This window comes from Vigna unguiculata, unplaced genomic scaffold (genome assembly GCF_037176805.1).
Source record: "Vigna unguiculata cultivar grain cowpea cultivar isolate G323 ecotype 2 unplaced genomic scaffold, ASM3717680v1 ptg000339l, whole genome shotgun sequence".
Lineage (NCBI taxonomy): Eukaryota > Viridiplantae > Streptophyta > Magnoliopsida > Fabales > Fabaceae > Vigna > Vigna unguiculata.
In genome coordinates this window covers 32,501-47,154 of record NW_028196974.1, presented here as the reverse complement: position 1 = coordinate 47,154, position 14,654 = coordinate 32,501, and the positions used below count along the sequence as shown (strand labels likewise).

Genomic DNA, 14,654 nt, shown 5'->3' with positions numbered 1-14,654 from the left:
ATTAGAATGAAAAAAAAAAAACAAAAATAACTTTTATTTTTTTTAAAGAACAAAATGTTTGTTATGCTTAATATCTTTAGTTGGATCTGTATTTGTATTCACTCCGTCCTTTATTCCAGTAGTTTTTTTTTGGAGAAATTGCCCGAAGCCTACGCTTTCTTGAATCCAATTGTGGATATTATGCCAGTAATACCCGTACTATTTTTTCTTTTAGCTTTTGTTTGGCAAGCTGCTGTAAGTTTTCGATGATATTTTTAATTTGAATAATGTCGTAAAAAAATTCAGAATTTTTCAGAAAACTAAAACTCGAACATTTTAACAATTTATAAGATCAGATAAGTCTTACAGTGTGACTTCTGGATTCCAATATTGAAATTTTTCAATATATAGGAAAAAAAGGGACCTTCTCATCATTTACGTTTTTTGAATTGAAAAAACCTAATCCGATTATTCGATTGGAACCCCTCACCAATCGAATACCTAGATTACAGAAAAAAAGGATTTTTGGTCAAAAGAATTATTGATAATTTGTAATAAAATAATCTACTCTTACTATCAATTCATTTTCGAAACTCATATATATATATCTCCTCATATCCTAAAAAAACTTCATTTTTTAGAAACTTAGTATCTTAGTATTAAAAGAAACAAAATATGTTGTAATATAAGAGAATCTATTCTCTTTCTTTGTCGTTTTTTAATTATCTTGGAGATTTCATAATGCTTACTCTAAAACTTTTTGTTTATACGGTAGTGATCTTTTTCGTTTCTCTTTTCATCTTCGGATTCCTATCTAACGATCCAGGACGTAATCCAGGACGTGAAGAATAGAATAAGAAAAAAGTGGATTCTGTGTTTTCTTGCTTGTGCGGAATTTTGAAATATTTTTAGGATTTTCTCTATTTTAACATCTTTAACTAGTAAATAAAAAAAACAAGTTCAAAAAAAAATACCAAATTATCAACGGAAAGAGAGGGATTCGAACCCTCGGTACAAGAATTTGTACAACGGATTAGCAATCCGACGCTATAGTCCACTCAGCCATCTCTCCCCAATTGAAAAAAAAAAGAATTACTTTGTTTATGTTATATCACATAAACAAGAAGAACAAAAAGGGAGCTTAAAAAAAAAAGAGACTTGCTTTTTTTTTATTCTTTTTTATCTTATCTATCTTTTTTTTATTATTCTATATATTTTAGTTTTCTTTTTTTCTTTTTATACAGCCAATGAGCCCGGCCAGTACCTAGTCGGGCTCTTTTTCTTTTATTCCCATGAATATTGAAGAAAAATTCTTTATTTGAATATATTTTATTCGAAAAAAAAATATTTGTAAAAATATTTGTAATTAAAAAAAAAATAAGAGATACGGATAGATTCCTATGAGATAAAACCAAAATAAGATAATATAAAAATGTTCTCTTTTCTTACTCCCTCTCTTTTTTCTGGTAACGTAAATTGTATATATATATATAACCTTCAGCAAAATAAAAAAATGAAAATTATCCCGTTTTTCAAATTTCATTAGAAGATTCTCTAATGAAACATGTCAATACTCGACTTATTAGAATATTATGCCTCCCATTTCTTTATTTTGTCTGATTGCTTTGTTCAACAAAAGATACAATAATGATATTGTAGCGGGTATAGTTTAGTGGTAAAAGTGCGATTCGTTTCAAGGACCCCCCAAAAGTTAAGGGATCCCCCATTTGATTCATATGCCGATCAAAAACTTTATTTTTTACTTAAAGGGACTCCTTTATACCCCTCGATGAATTATTTGCGGTATAATATACATTATTGTAATTTGTATACAAGAAGAATCAAATCGAATTTGACAAATTGAGTTTTAAAATTATGAAACATAAGTTTTTGGAATTGGATCTATAATCCGAATTTTTTGAGTATTACTAAAGGATCTATGGAGAGAAATATACAAAGTTTCTTTCTAATCGTAACTAAATCTTCCATTTTTTTGCATAGTAAAAATTGAAGCAAAATAGCTATTAAACGATTCTTTTAGTTTACTAGAGACATCGACATTTTTTTAGCTCGACGGAAATTTTCTTCTTTTCCTAAAGATTTTCTGAAATAGAAATAGAGAACGAAGTAACTAGAAAAAAAACATAGATTGTTAGAATATTGCTCTTCTAGAGGGATCATCTAAAAAGCAAGATATTTGAAACCTATTCATACAAAAAGGCTGACATAGATGTTATGGGTCAATTTTTTTTATTGTCCATCTCTTCATTCCGTAAAGGAGCCGAATGAAACAAAAGTTTCACGTTCAGTTTTGAATTAGAGACGTTAAATCAAAATGATGAATCAACGTCGACTATAACCCTTAGCCTTCCAAGCTAACGATGCGGGTTCGATTCCCGCTACCCGCTTCTATTTTATTCTATTTAAATCTATCTTTTTTCTTCGAGAATGAATCTAGAATTCTTAAAGAATTTGTCAATTCTTCATTTTCATTTCTTAATTTAGTTTTAGTTATATATATTCAATTATATTCAATTGATTTTTCTTTTTTATTTTTTTTTTCTTTTATTCTAAATATTTGATTTATTTTATTTTTATAATTTCTAGAATTCTTTATATTTGTTTGATTCTTTAATCTTTTTAATAAGGTTTAGTTAAAAAGGTTAAAGAATCAAATATAAAATAGAAGCGTCCATTGTCTAATGGATAGGACAGAGGTCTTCTAAACCTTAGGTATAGGTTCAAATCCTATTGGACGCAAGTTGTTTGCATATCTAATTTCAACCTTGTCCTTCTATTTTTTTTGATTTATTACATTTTGATTCGAATTCATTATATATAATATTCAAATGAAATAAAAACATATTAAAAGATACTAATTATAAAAATTGGAAAATTGAATTACAAAATTATTTAATGATTCATCAATTTTTTTCTACTTGTTCCTGGAATAAAAAGAGTTCCATCTGTTCTTTAATAGCGTCCTTTAAAAGGGCTTCTGCTTCCCCAGTGAATGTCTTGGTAGAAGATATGATTTCTTTGAATTGAGGTTTATTCGTCTTTAAGTAAGCACGTAACTCAACAAGAAATTTCCTTACCTGTCCAATTTCTAATGAATCAAGATAACCATTCGTTCCGGTATAAATAGTTACTATCTGTTCTTCCACAGTAAGAGGAGCTGATTGGGATTGTTTAAGCAACTCGCGCAATCGTTGACCTCTTGCTAATTGATTTTGAGTAGCTTTATCTAGATCAGAAGCGAATTGTGCAAAAGCTTCTAATTCTGCGAATTGTGCTAATTCCAATTTTAATTTACCAGCTACTTGTTTCATGGCTTTGATTTGAGCCGCCGATCCAACTCTGGAAACTGAAATACCAACATTAATAGCGGGTCTTATTCCAGCATTGAATAGATCGGCCGATAAGAATATTTGGCCATCTGTAATGGAAATTACATTCGTAGGAATATAAGCTGAAACATCTCCCGATTGAGTTTCAACTATTGGTAAAGCAGTCATACTTCCTTCGCCTAACTGAGAACTTAATTTAGCGGCTCTTTCCAAAAGACGCGAATGTAAATAAAAAACATCCCCTGGATAAGCTTCGCGACCTGGTGGTCTTCGTAATAGAAGAGACATTTGCCGATAAGCCTGTGCTTGTTTGGAGAGATCGTCATAAATGATTAAAGTGTGACGTTCACGGTACATAAAATATTCAGCCAGAGCTGCTCCTGTATAAGGCGCGAGGTATTGTAATGTAGCTGGAGAATCCGCTGTTTCAGCTACTACAATAGTGTATTCCATTGCTCCTCTTTCTTGTAAGGTAGTCACCACTTGAGCCACAGAAGATGCTTTTTGACCAACAGCTACATAAACACATATTACATTTTGTCCCTGTTGATTGAGAATTGTATCTGTGGCTACTGCTGTTTTACCTGTTTGTCTATCTCCAATAATTAATTCTCGCTGGCCCCGTCCTATGGGGATCATCGAATCAATAGCAATAAGTCCTGTTTGGAGAGGCTCATATACCGAACGTCTTGAAATAATACCGGGAGCGGGAGATTCTATTAATCGAGATTCCGAAGCTGAAATTTCTCCTCGACCGTCAATTGGTTTAGCCAGGGCATTTATAACACGACTCAAATAAGCTTCACTTACAGGTATCTGAGCAATTCTTCCTGTTGCTTTTACTGAACTTCCCTCTTGTATCAGCAAACCATCACCCATTAATACAACACCAACATTTTTTGATTCCAAATTCAAAGCAATGCCTATAGTACCTTCTTCAAATTCCACCAATTCACCCGCCATTACTTCATCAAGACCATAAATACGAGCAATACCATCGCCTACTTGAAGTACGGTACCAGTATTTACAATTTTTACTTCTGTATTATATTGCTCAATGCGTTCACGGATAATTTTACTAATTTCATCTGCACGAATGGTTACCATGAAAATATCTTAAATTTATTTTTTATAAGAAAAAAATGATGCCTATACTCTATTGTATAATAGAAAGCCTAATCAGTTATTTTTTTATTTCATCATCCCAAACATGCCAATATTAGCACTAACAGTACGTAAATGTAACTCGTTGTTCAAGCAACTATTTAGAGTTCCTAGAGCTCCCTGTAAGGCTTGTTGTAAAACCCGCTGTCGAACTTGATTAATAACTCTTTGTTGTTCAAAATCAATAGCTTCGTTTTTGTAATTTTCTAATTGTTCCAAAGTCGTATAAATTGAATTAATTAAATTCAATTTTTCTCGTTTGATCTCAGAATAGCCATTCACCCGAAACAGATCTGCTTCTGTTTCAACTTTCCTTAAGCGGGCCTGGGCTTTTTCGAGCTGTTCAATGGCGTTTTCCTGTAATTCTTCTGAGTTTCGAATAGTTCTCCAGATTTTCTGTTTTCGATTATCTAATAAATCACGTAATGAAAGTAGACTCTCTTTCCATCCATTTCAAAATGTCTATGATCTCTTCCCGAACCAAACATGAATCTTTCGATTCATTTGGCTCTCACACTCAATTACTTATCGGAAATTTACCAATTTTTTATGTAATGAGCCTATCCTCTCTTCTCTATTCAAAGTGAAAACAATTACCAATATAAGACTAGAATATTCGGAGGACTCTTTTGACCAAACAAATATATGTCAACAAAGTTGTTTTTTTATTCAAATCCAAAGACTTCTTTTGAATTTATACATAGGTCATCCATCGATTACGCATCGTACAAAGGGGAGGTTTAAATTCACCCGTTTTTTATTTCTCGCCATAAATAGGATTCAAGCCATTTTTTTTATCGACATGAGTGTTTTATATCGAAAAAAAATCGAATAATTTTTTTGAAACCGTTTCCTTTCTGTATTAATATAGCGGTAGAAAGAGTACTACACTGCGTATAGACTTCAAACTCTTTTTAACCATGGTAATAGTCCAAAATTTTTGGTAAATAGAGAATCAAAGTGGATTACCAATAAAGCGCGAAATGCTATGGTTCTTTAAGATTTTTCTTAATTTATTCAAAAAAGAAAATGAATTCAGAAGTAATTCGCGGGATTCTGCACATTTTCTTAATTCTAACTAAACTAAAAAGTGCAGTTTGGTTAAATCCAATTTATTCTTTGAAATAAACAACTCGCACACACTCCCTTTCCAAAAAAAACCAGTAGACCTAACACTACACTAAGATTTATTGGATTTGTTGCTAAAATATCGGTATTAAACACGAAACTTCCGGCGGATGGCCAGGAGCCCAAACAAAGGAAAGAATCGGTTATATTTTTCATATGATCTCATCTCCTCTTATGAATAGACTAATTATCTTTCTAATATTCCTATTAGATAGATAATATAATAATCTAATTGGAATATATAATTATAGAATTTGATATAATTTGGATTGGTCAATCAATTGGAAGATTCCCTAAAAGAATGATACTTCTTAGAATTAGATACCAGTTCTTTTATCAATTGCAAAATCTATCTAGTTTGAACACTTTCAAAAAATTATCTTAAAAGAAATAAAATAAAAGAGGGGTTCATTGGACTAAACAAAAAGAAGAAAGAGGGTGAATAAGTATGTGAATACCTTTCAATTAGTCCTTCTCCTGTGTTCTTATCCGAACAGATAAAGAATTGTAGGAGTGAATTATTAATATAATTCGAAAAAGGAAGTCCACATATGTATTTTTATCTTTTTAGGATTAAACAAAAGGATTAGCAAATAAAAGTGCTAATGCTACAACCAGCCCGTAAATTGTTAAAGCTTCCATAAAAGCCAGACTAAGTAATAAAGTACCCCGTATTTTTCCCTCTGCCTCTGGTTGTCGTGCAATCCCCTCTACAGCTTGCCCTGCGGCAGTGCCTTGACCAACCCCAGGTCCAATAGAAGCAAGCCCTACGGCCAATCCAGCAGCAATAACAGAAGCGGCAGAAATAATTGGATTCATGAGAATTTCCTCGTAACCTACATATAAAAGAAAGAAATAGTTAATGATATAATCGACTAATAAATTCTGACTTCATTTTTCAATTACCAAGACTTTTTCAGTTAAAGTAATTAATAAAAATAAGAATTAAAAATTGAAAATAATAGTTATTAAACGAATTACTTCGAGATTTCTTTTTTCGTCTCGAACTACATAGTTTTGGGGGTGAATCTGTATAATCTTTGTTCTTCTCTTACCTTAATTTTGGAATCATTCTTTGAATTCTTCGTTTTTTTATACAATTTCTTTAGTTTTTTAATTTTCAATTCACAATTAGAGCTGAAACGCAAGGACTTTGCTTTTCTATCCCTATAGAAATTGACAGTAATAGCGAGGCCTTTTTTATATAGAAAAGATTAGTTATTTCAGATATATGGTTAGTTCATATAAAACTAGTTCATCTATAATATCATATCACATATACATAGGTTTCTTCTATGCTGTAAACTAATTTTCTTTGTGTTTTAGATTCAATCGAAATTGAAATTCATTCTTTGAAACCTAAAAAACCTTGACTGATCCCCTCACTTCTATTTTTTTTATCATGTTTTTTTTTAAGCTCCCCTTCCCTCTTTTCTTATTCTCTTATCCCATATGGATACAATCAATCTAAATAAATTCATTCGATTTCATTAATGTTTCAAAGAAATATAGGAAATTGGGTGATCTAAATGTTTTTAATTATCTTTTGATCAATTGTTGAATTAAATGTGAATCAAACGAGAATCTACTAACATTCTATATAGTATCTTTTTATCACACATTGTAAACGTAAATATCATACAGAATTCTAATTCTAGCTATTCATTTTTTTTGAATATCCAAACTAATATATACTAATCGAATAGATCTATCTATATCTATCTATATATCTATAGATAGATGTTTATTTTGTAGATTCTATTGAGCCACAATATATGTGTGGCAAGCTAAACAAAAAAGACTATTTTTGAGAAAACTAGTCAATGATGGCCTTCAATGGATTCACCTATATAAGCCGCAGCTAAAGTAGCAAAAATGAGAGCTTGAATACCGCTTGTGAATAATCCAAGGAACATGACAGGTATAGGAACTACTAAAGGTACTAAAGAAACAAGAACAACAACTACTAATTCATCAGCTAATATATTTCCGAAAAGTCGAAAACTAAGGGATAAGGGTTTTGTGAAATCTTCTAATATGTTAATCGGTAAAAGGATTGGAGTTGGTTGGATGTATTTACTAAAATAAGCTAATCCTTTTTTTGAAAGACCCGCATAGAAATATGCAACTGATGTAAGTAAAGCTAATGCAACGGTAGTATTTATATCATTTGTGGGTGCAGCTAACTCCCCATGAGGTAATTGGATGATTTTCCAAGGTAAAAGAGCCCCTGACCAATTAGAAACAAAAATAAATAGAAACAAAGTTCCAATAAAAGGAACCCACGGACCATATTCTTCTCCAATCTGAGTTTTGCTCACGTCTCGAATGAATTCAAGAACATATTCAAATAAATTCTGACCGAAAGTGGGAATGGTTTGCAGATTTCGAATAACTAGAATGGCTGAAACCAATAAGATAGCAATTACAACCCAAGAAGTAATAAGTACTTGGGCATGTACTAGGAAACCCCCTATTTGCCAATAGAAATGTTGACCTACTTCCACAGCAGATATATCGTATAATCTTTTTAATGTGTTGATAGAGCATAATAAAACATTCATATTGTCCTGTCCTCTAAAAAAAGAAGTTGAAAAAAGGGAATTATTTTTATTCAAACATCTCCTTTCCCTTTTGATTTGTCTACTTTCATTTTTGATTTTGAATACCGATACTAATTACATAAAATTTTTGTTTGTTTTCTATTTTCATTTTTGTGCAATTTCTTACTAGTATAGTAAGCGATTCCATAAATCTATGAACCCCTCGAAGCAAATTCAAGAATTTTTTATCTTATTATTAATCAAGAATTTCGTATATATCTAGACCGACCCTCACAAATTGCAAAAACTAATTTGTTAAGAATTAATCGAATTGAGGCTATAGCATCATCATTAGCTGGAATTGAAATATCAGCGAGGTCCGGGTCACTATTTGTATCAATTAAACAAATTGTTGGAATTTCCAAAGTTATACATTCTCGAAGAGCCGTATATTCTTCTTGTTGATCGACGATTATTACAATATCTGGTAAGCCCTTCATATATTTAATGCCGCCAAGATATGTTTCCAATTGAGCTAATTGTCTCTTCAATATAGCGGCATCTTTTTTTGGAAAACTATGAAATCTCCCCGTCTTTTGTTGCATTCTCAAGTCCCTGAACTTTTGAAGTCGTGTTTTTGTAGTATACCAATTCGTTAACATACCGCCGAGCCATTTTTTATTAACATAATGACACCGAGCTCTTATTGCAGCCCGCGCTACTGAATCAGCTGCTTTTTTTTTTGTACCAACAATTAAGAATTGTTTTCCCCCACTTGCTGCATCAAAAACTAAATCACAAGATTCTGATAAAAACCGAGCAGTTCTAATAAGATTTGTAATATGAATACCCTTACGCTTTGCAGAAATATAAGGTGACATTTTAGGATTCCATTTTCTAGTACCGTGGCCAAAATGAACACCAGCTTCCATCATCTCTTCCAAAATTATGTTCCAATATCTTTTTGTCATTTATAATTATCCCCACACTTTTCTTTCATTTCCAAATAGAAATTAGATCAATTTTTTGAAATGAAAGAAAGAGACCCAGTATACTGAAATAGAAAAAAATAAGTGTTCCGAAGGAACCTTCTCTTCTACTGAAAATTTGCCGTTGATAAAAAAAAGATCGGGCCATTTTTTCTATTTCATTGAATATGATTCGTTTATTTATTATGTTTCTTTTATTATACAAAATATATACAAAATAAAGTGACCGGAGATGAATACGACCTTAAGAATCATTATTTTAGGAATTCTTAAATCCTAGATTATTTTGATGTATCACATAAATTCTTTTTTTTGTTTCCGGGGTAATCTTGTTATATTGCCTTTGCTTTGAACGGTATATTATTCTTTTGAATCCAGTACCAACTGGCATCATTCCCCCTAAAACAACGTTCTCTTTCAGACCTTTCAACCAATCTATGCGACCCCGGAGAGCGGCTTTTGATAAAACTCTAGCAGTTTCTTGAAAACTTGCTTCAGATATGAAACTTTGAGTATTCAAAGATGTTTTTGTTATCCCCAATAATAGAACTCGATAGCAGATCGACTCTTCTAAGGAACGCCCAGCTCGTTCGGCCCGCAACAATCCAATTAGTTCGCCAGGCAAAAAAACATTAGACATTCCATCTTCTGAAACCAATACTTTTGATGTTATTTGACGCACAATAATTTCTATATGTCTATTATGAATGTGAACTCCCTGGGATCGATAAACTTTTTGAATTTGATTAACCAAAGAAATACGACTTTGCGCTATAGTTAGCTCAGCACTAATGAAGAATCCCCAAGGAATGCCAAGAATTCTTGTTATACGCCCATTCCAAGTATCCACTCTCTTTTCTAGGTTTATGGATATTGAATCAATCGAACGAACTTCCAATACCTGTTCTACTTTTGGAAGACCTTGTGTTATATCACCTGATCTCGATTTTTGATATATAAATGTAACTAATATATCTCCTTCAGAAAGTATTTCTCCATAATGACCATGAACAGTTGTTCCAGGAGTCGCCAAATAAGGGTTAGCCGATCTTATTCCTACAGAATCCATTTGAACAGTTAGAATTTGACCCGATTTAAGGTGTGGTTCATTTTTCGTTTGAACTATACATACATTTTCGCAAATAAATTGACCAAGACTTATTATGGGAAACGTTTTTTTTTCACAATAATTATGATGGAAAAAATGCCAATTCAAATAGAATGGATTTAAAAGGATGTTACTAGATAGATCAGATTTATAAATGATCTCGTTTTCGTCTATTAAATAATATTTTAATACTTGAAAAGTTTCTTTTAATTTGTCAAGTTGCCCGTTTTTATTTATCGAGATCTGATTATTAGTAATTAAAAGGTAAAAATAAAAATGGGCAACTTGAAGGGCTATTCCTAAAGGACCTAACGAATTTTGAATTGGAATCAGAGGATCTCTTTGAATTGGATTTATTTCTTCTTTTATCCCATTGTAATATTTTCCATCGTGGAATGATCGTATTTGAAAACAATTCGATGATGACAAAATTATTAAAGATCGGCATTTCTCATTTCTATTCAACAACATATGAATAGTTCCATGATTTTGACTAAGTGATTGTTGAACTTTTTCCCTCGGATCTATAAAAAAAAATGGATTGATGTTGGTCCAGTCCGACTCATTATCCAAGATAAATCTTGAACCGAGCGGATCTTTCCTTTTTCTTATATATGAAATATGGGATTTTCCTAAGTCCATTTTTAAGAAATATCTAACCAAACCTTTTATACTTAGTTCAACAAAAGAAGCATGCCCTTTTTCGATAGAAGACAATTTTTTGTCTTGATCCCAATTTAAGACTAAACAAGTCCGAACTAATTGAATACTTGTATTAGAATTAGAAATTCCCCGAATTGATTTTCCATTTCCAGAAAGAATATAATGAATAATTTGAAGTTCCAAATTATCTCTTTCTTGTAACATATCTTGGGAAAAAAATTGGATTAAATTGATCCTATCTTCTATTTCATATAAAATGACCGGTCGAACCAAAACAAAATACTTTTTTTTCATAATTGTGATCCATTGAGCATAGATCCAATTTTTCATTTTTTTTTTTGATCCTTTTGAATTTTTTTTTACCGTTCTCGGTGGTATCAACATGGCACTGTGCCGGGATATCTTATCCATTTCTCCGGGAAAATAGATATTCCCGGAAAATATTTTTAATTGAATCTTTTTTTTTTTCTTCTCCAATCGAACCAACCCGCTTACTTGACTTCTTATATTTACAGTGATTGGTGTATCTACTTCAATAATACTATTGTTCCGTACCATTATGGAAGAAAATTCTGGTAAAATATACACTTCTTCGGGAATGAAAAAAAATTGATCTACTTTAATTTGGTATTTTGTCTTAAATTCTTGAATTCCTGGATACTCGATTAAAAAATCCTCTTTTTTAAAAATGTAATTTATATCAATAGTCCTATATTTAGTAATACCCGAGCTCTGTGTTCGGTATTGAGGATCATCGAAATAAGCAAAAATACTATTTCTACGAAAAATACCATGGATTGGTATTTCAATCGAGATACTGGAATCTAACATTAGTGCTTTGTCTCGTTCTTGAATCGATTGGAATTGAAATGGAATAATGAATCGATTTCTCCGCCTCTTTGCTAATAAATCCGTAGTATCGTGAAAAATAGCAGGATGTGTAAAATGACAATGATCTTTACATAGGATTTGATTATTTTTTGAATAATCTGAAATCCTTCTTTCTTTTTTTTCAGAAGGAGTGAAACGAAACAAATTATGTCTTACTTTATTATTACTTGCTAAATGGTTACAAATATCTCTTTCTCCTGTAGAAAGATAATGAATGTTCAATTGATCTTGATCTTTTCGGGTTGAAAAAGAGACTGAAGCGGATCTGTCTGATTTTCCTGATAAAATCCATAAATGACTTGTTTTTGGTAAGATATGGACATTACTATATTTAAATTCTGATGCATGATACACATCCGTACTCCAATGCATTTCTCCTTCTAAGTCAGAATAAACATGTTTTCGAACTTTTTCTTTTAAATTAAAAGTATATGTTCCTGCGAGAATCTCGGCAATCACTTGTTCTGATTTTACATATTGATTATTTTGAACTAATAGAAAACTTTTTGGTGGAATAGTCACATTATGTATAATGTCACCATTTTCAATACTAACATACAAGTCTATATAACATAGAAAAGCAGGATGCCCGTGACGTGTACGTGTAGGATGAACCAAATCCTCATTGAATTTAATTTTTCCATTATAAGGTGCTCGCACCTGTTCGGCAGTCCCCCCTGTGAATACTCCGCCAGTATGAAAAGTTCTTAATGTTAATTGAGTGCCCGGTTCTCCAATGGATTGGCCCGCAATAATACCTACAGCTTCTCCTAATTCCACCAAGTGACCTTGAGTAGGACTTTGACCATAACACAATCGACAGATCCAAGATGTATTCCTACAGGTAAAAGGAGTTCGTATAGATATTGGTTGTGTTTGAAAGGTTTTCAATCGATTGAAAAGTCCAATTCCAATATCTTGATTTCTAATGGCAATGCATCGTGAACCTCTGTATATATCGTCTGCTAATACACGACCAATTAATGTTTGTGTCCAACTACTTTCCGGCATCGTTTCATTCTGGGTATTTACTGAAATTCCTCGAATGGTACCACAATCTGTTCGACGTATAACAATATGTTGAACCACTTCAACAAGTCTACGTGTAAGATATCCAGCATCTGATGTTCGTACAGCAGTATCTACAACCCCTTTACGAGCTCCGTAGCAAGAAATTATATATTCTGTTAAAGATAGCCCTTCGCGTAAATTGCTTTGAATAGGTAAATCAATCATTTGTCCTTGTGGATCCGACATTAATCCTCTCATACCTACTAATTGGTGTACTTGAGATGCATTTCCTCTAGCTCCCGAAAAGGACATTATATGGACTGGATTAAAAGGATCGGTCATTCTAAAATTAGGATTCATTTCTTGTCGAAAATATTCACTTGTAGCATACCATATCTCAATGGATTGGCGTAATTTTTCTACTGCATGTACATTTCCATAATGATGCTGTTTTTCCAAAATCAAATTTTGGTGTTCAGCATCTCGGACTAGCCATCCTTTCGAAGGTATTGTTAAAAGGTCATCAATTCCTAATGAAATGGATGTAGCCGTAGCTTGGCGGAATCCCAGAGTCTTGACTTGATCCAGGATATGTGATGTATATGCCATTCCGAAGTGATCTATTAATCTGCTAATAAGTCGTTTAATGGCAGTTCCACCTATCACTTTATTGTGAAACATTAGATTGGTCCGTTCTGCCATAAGTACCTCCCTATTCCACTCAGTGGGATTCATTCAGTTCAACAATGGATTTGAGTCAATGATTGAAAAACTGCCTTTTCTTTATCTTAATTTGTGTAGAAATTGAGAAATTAAAAAACTAAGATCCTTGTTAAATGTTAAATCATGAAGATTTGAATTTACACCAGTATCATAAATTTGTTTATCTTAGATACAACCATCTATATGATTAGATACCATATGAATAGGCTCGGCAAAAACCTTGTACAGCTTCTTCGATTTCTCGATAAAAAGAAATATGACCTACGTTGGTTCGAATGTAAATAGAACGAATTTGTTTTTTTGTACTTCTTACTACTAGATAATGCCCATAAATTTCATGATAGGTGCCTAAAGATTCATAGTGAACTTCGATAGGAACTTCTCTTGACGAAATAATGCGTAGATCTAGTCGCCACCGGAGCCACAAAGGACTATCGAAGGTTATTCTTTTCTGTTGATAAGCTCCAATTGCATCATAGGAATTCCAAAAAAAAGGTTCTTTTTTTTTCGTATACTTATAGTTTTTTTGGGGAATTCTTTCATTTTTCAAATTTCTGCAATTACGTGGATTATACCTATTTGAAGAAATACCCCGACGATTCCCATTCGTTAATATGTAAAGTCCAATAAGCATATCTTGAGTTGGTACAGAAATTGGATCCGCGATAGCTGGAGACAAGAGGTTTGTATGAGAAAACATAAGTAAACGTGCTTCTGCTTGAGCTTCTAAGGATAAAGGCACATGAACAGCCATTTGATCGCCATCAAAGTCTGCATTGAATCCCTTACAAACTAATGGATGCAAACAAATAGCACGCCCCTCTACTAAAATGGGTTGGAATGCCTGTATACCTAATCTATGCAGAGTAGGTGCTCTATTTAGCAATACGGGATGTCCCTGCATAACTTCTTGAAGTATTTCCCATACAATCGGTTCTTTTTGCCGAATTTTACTCTTAGCAATTCCTATGTTGGAAGCAAAATGTTTTCGAATTAGATCACGAATTAGAAATGTCTGGAAAAGTTCTATTGCTATTTCGCCGGGCAATCCACATCTATGTAATGAAAGTGATGGACCTACAATAATGACAGAACGACCTGAATA

At 32.4% G+C, this 14,654-nt stretch overlaps 1 non-coding gene across 1 annotated transcript; it reads left to right on the top strand.

Annotated features, from left to right (window-relative positions):
* The first annotated feature begins 2,667 nt into the window (after nt 1-2,667).
* TRNAR-UCU (transfer RNA arginine (anticodon UCU)) lies at nt 2,668-2,739 on the top strand. The gene has a single exon. It is a non-coding gene; the product is annotated as a tRNA-Arg (tRNA).
* Nucleotides 2,740-14,654: the final 11,915 nt, after the last annotated feature.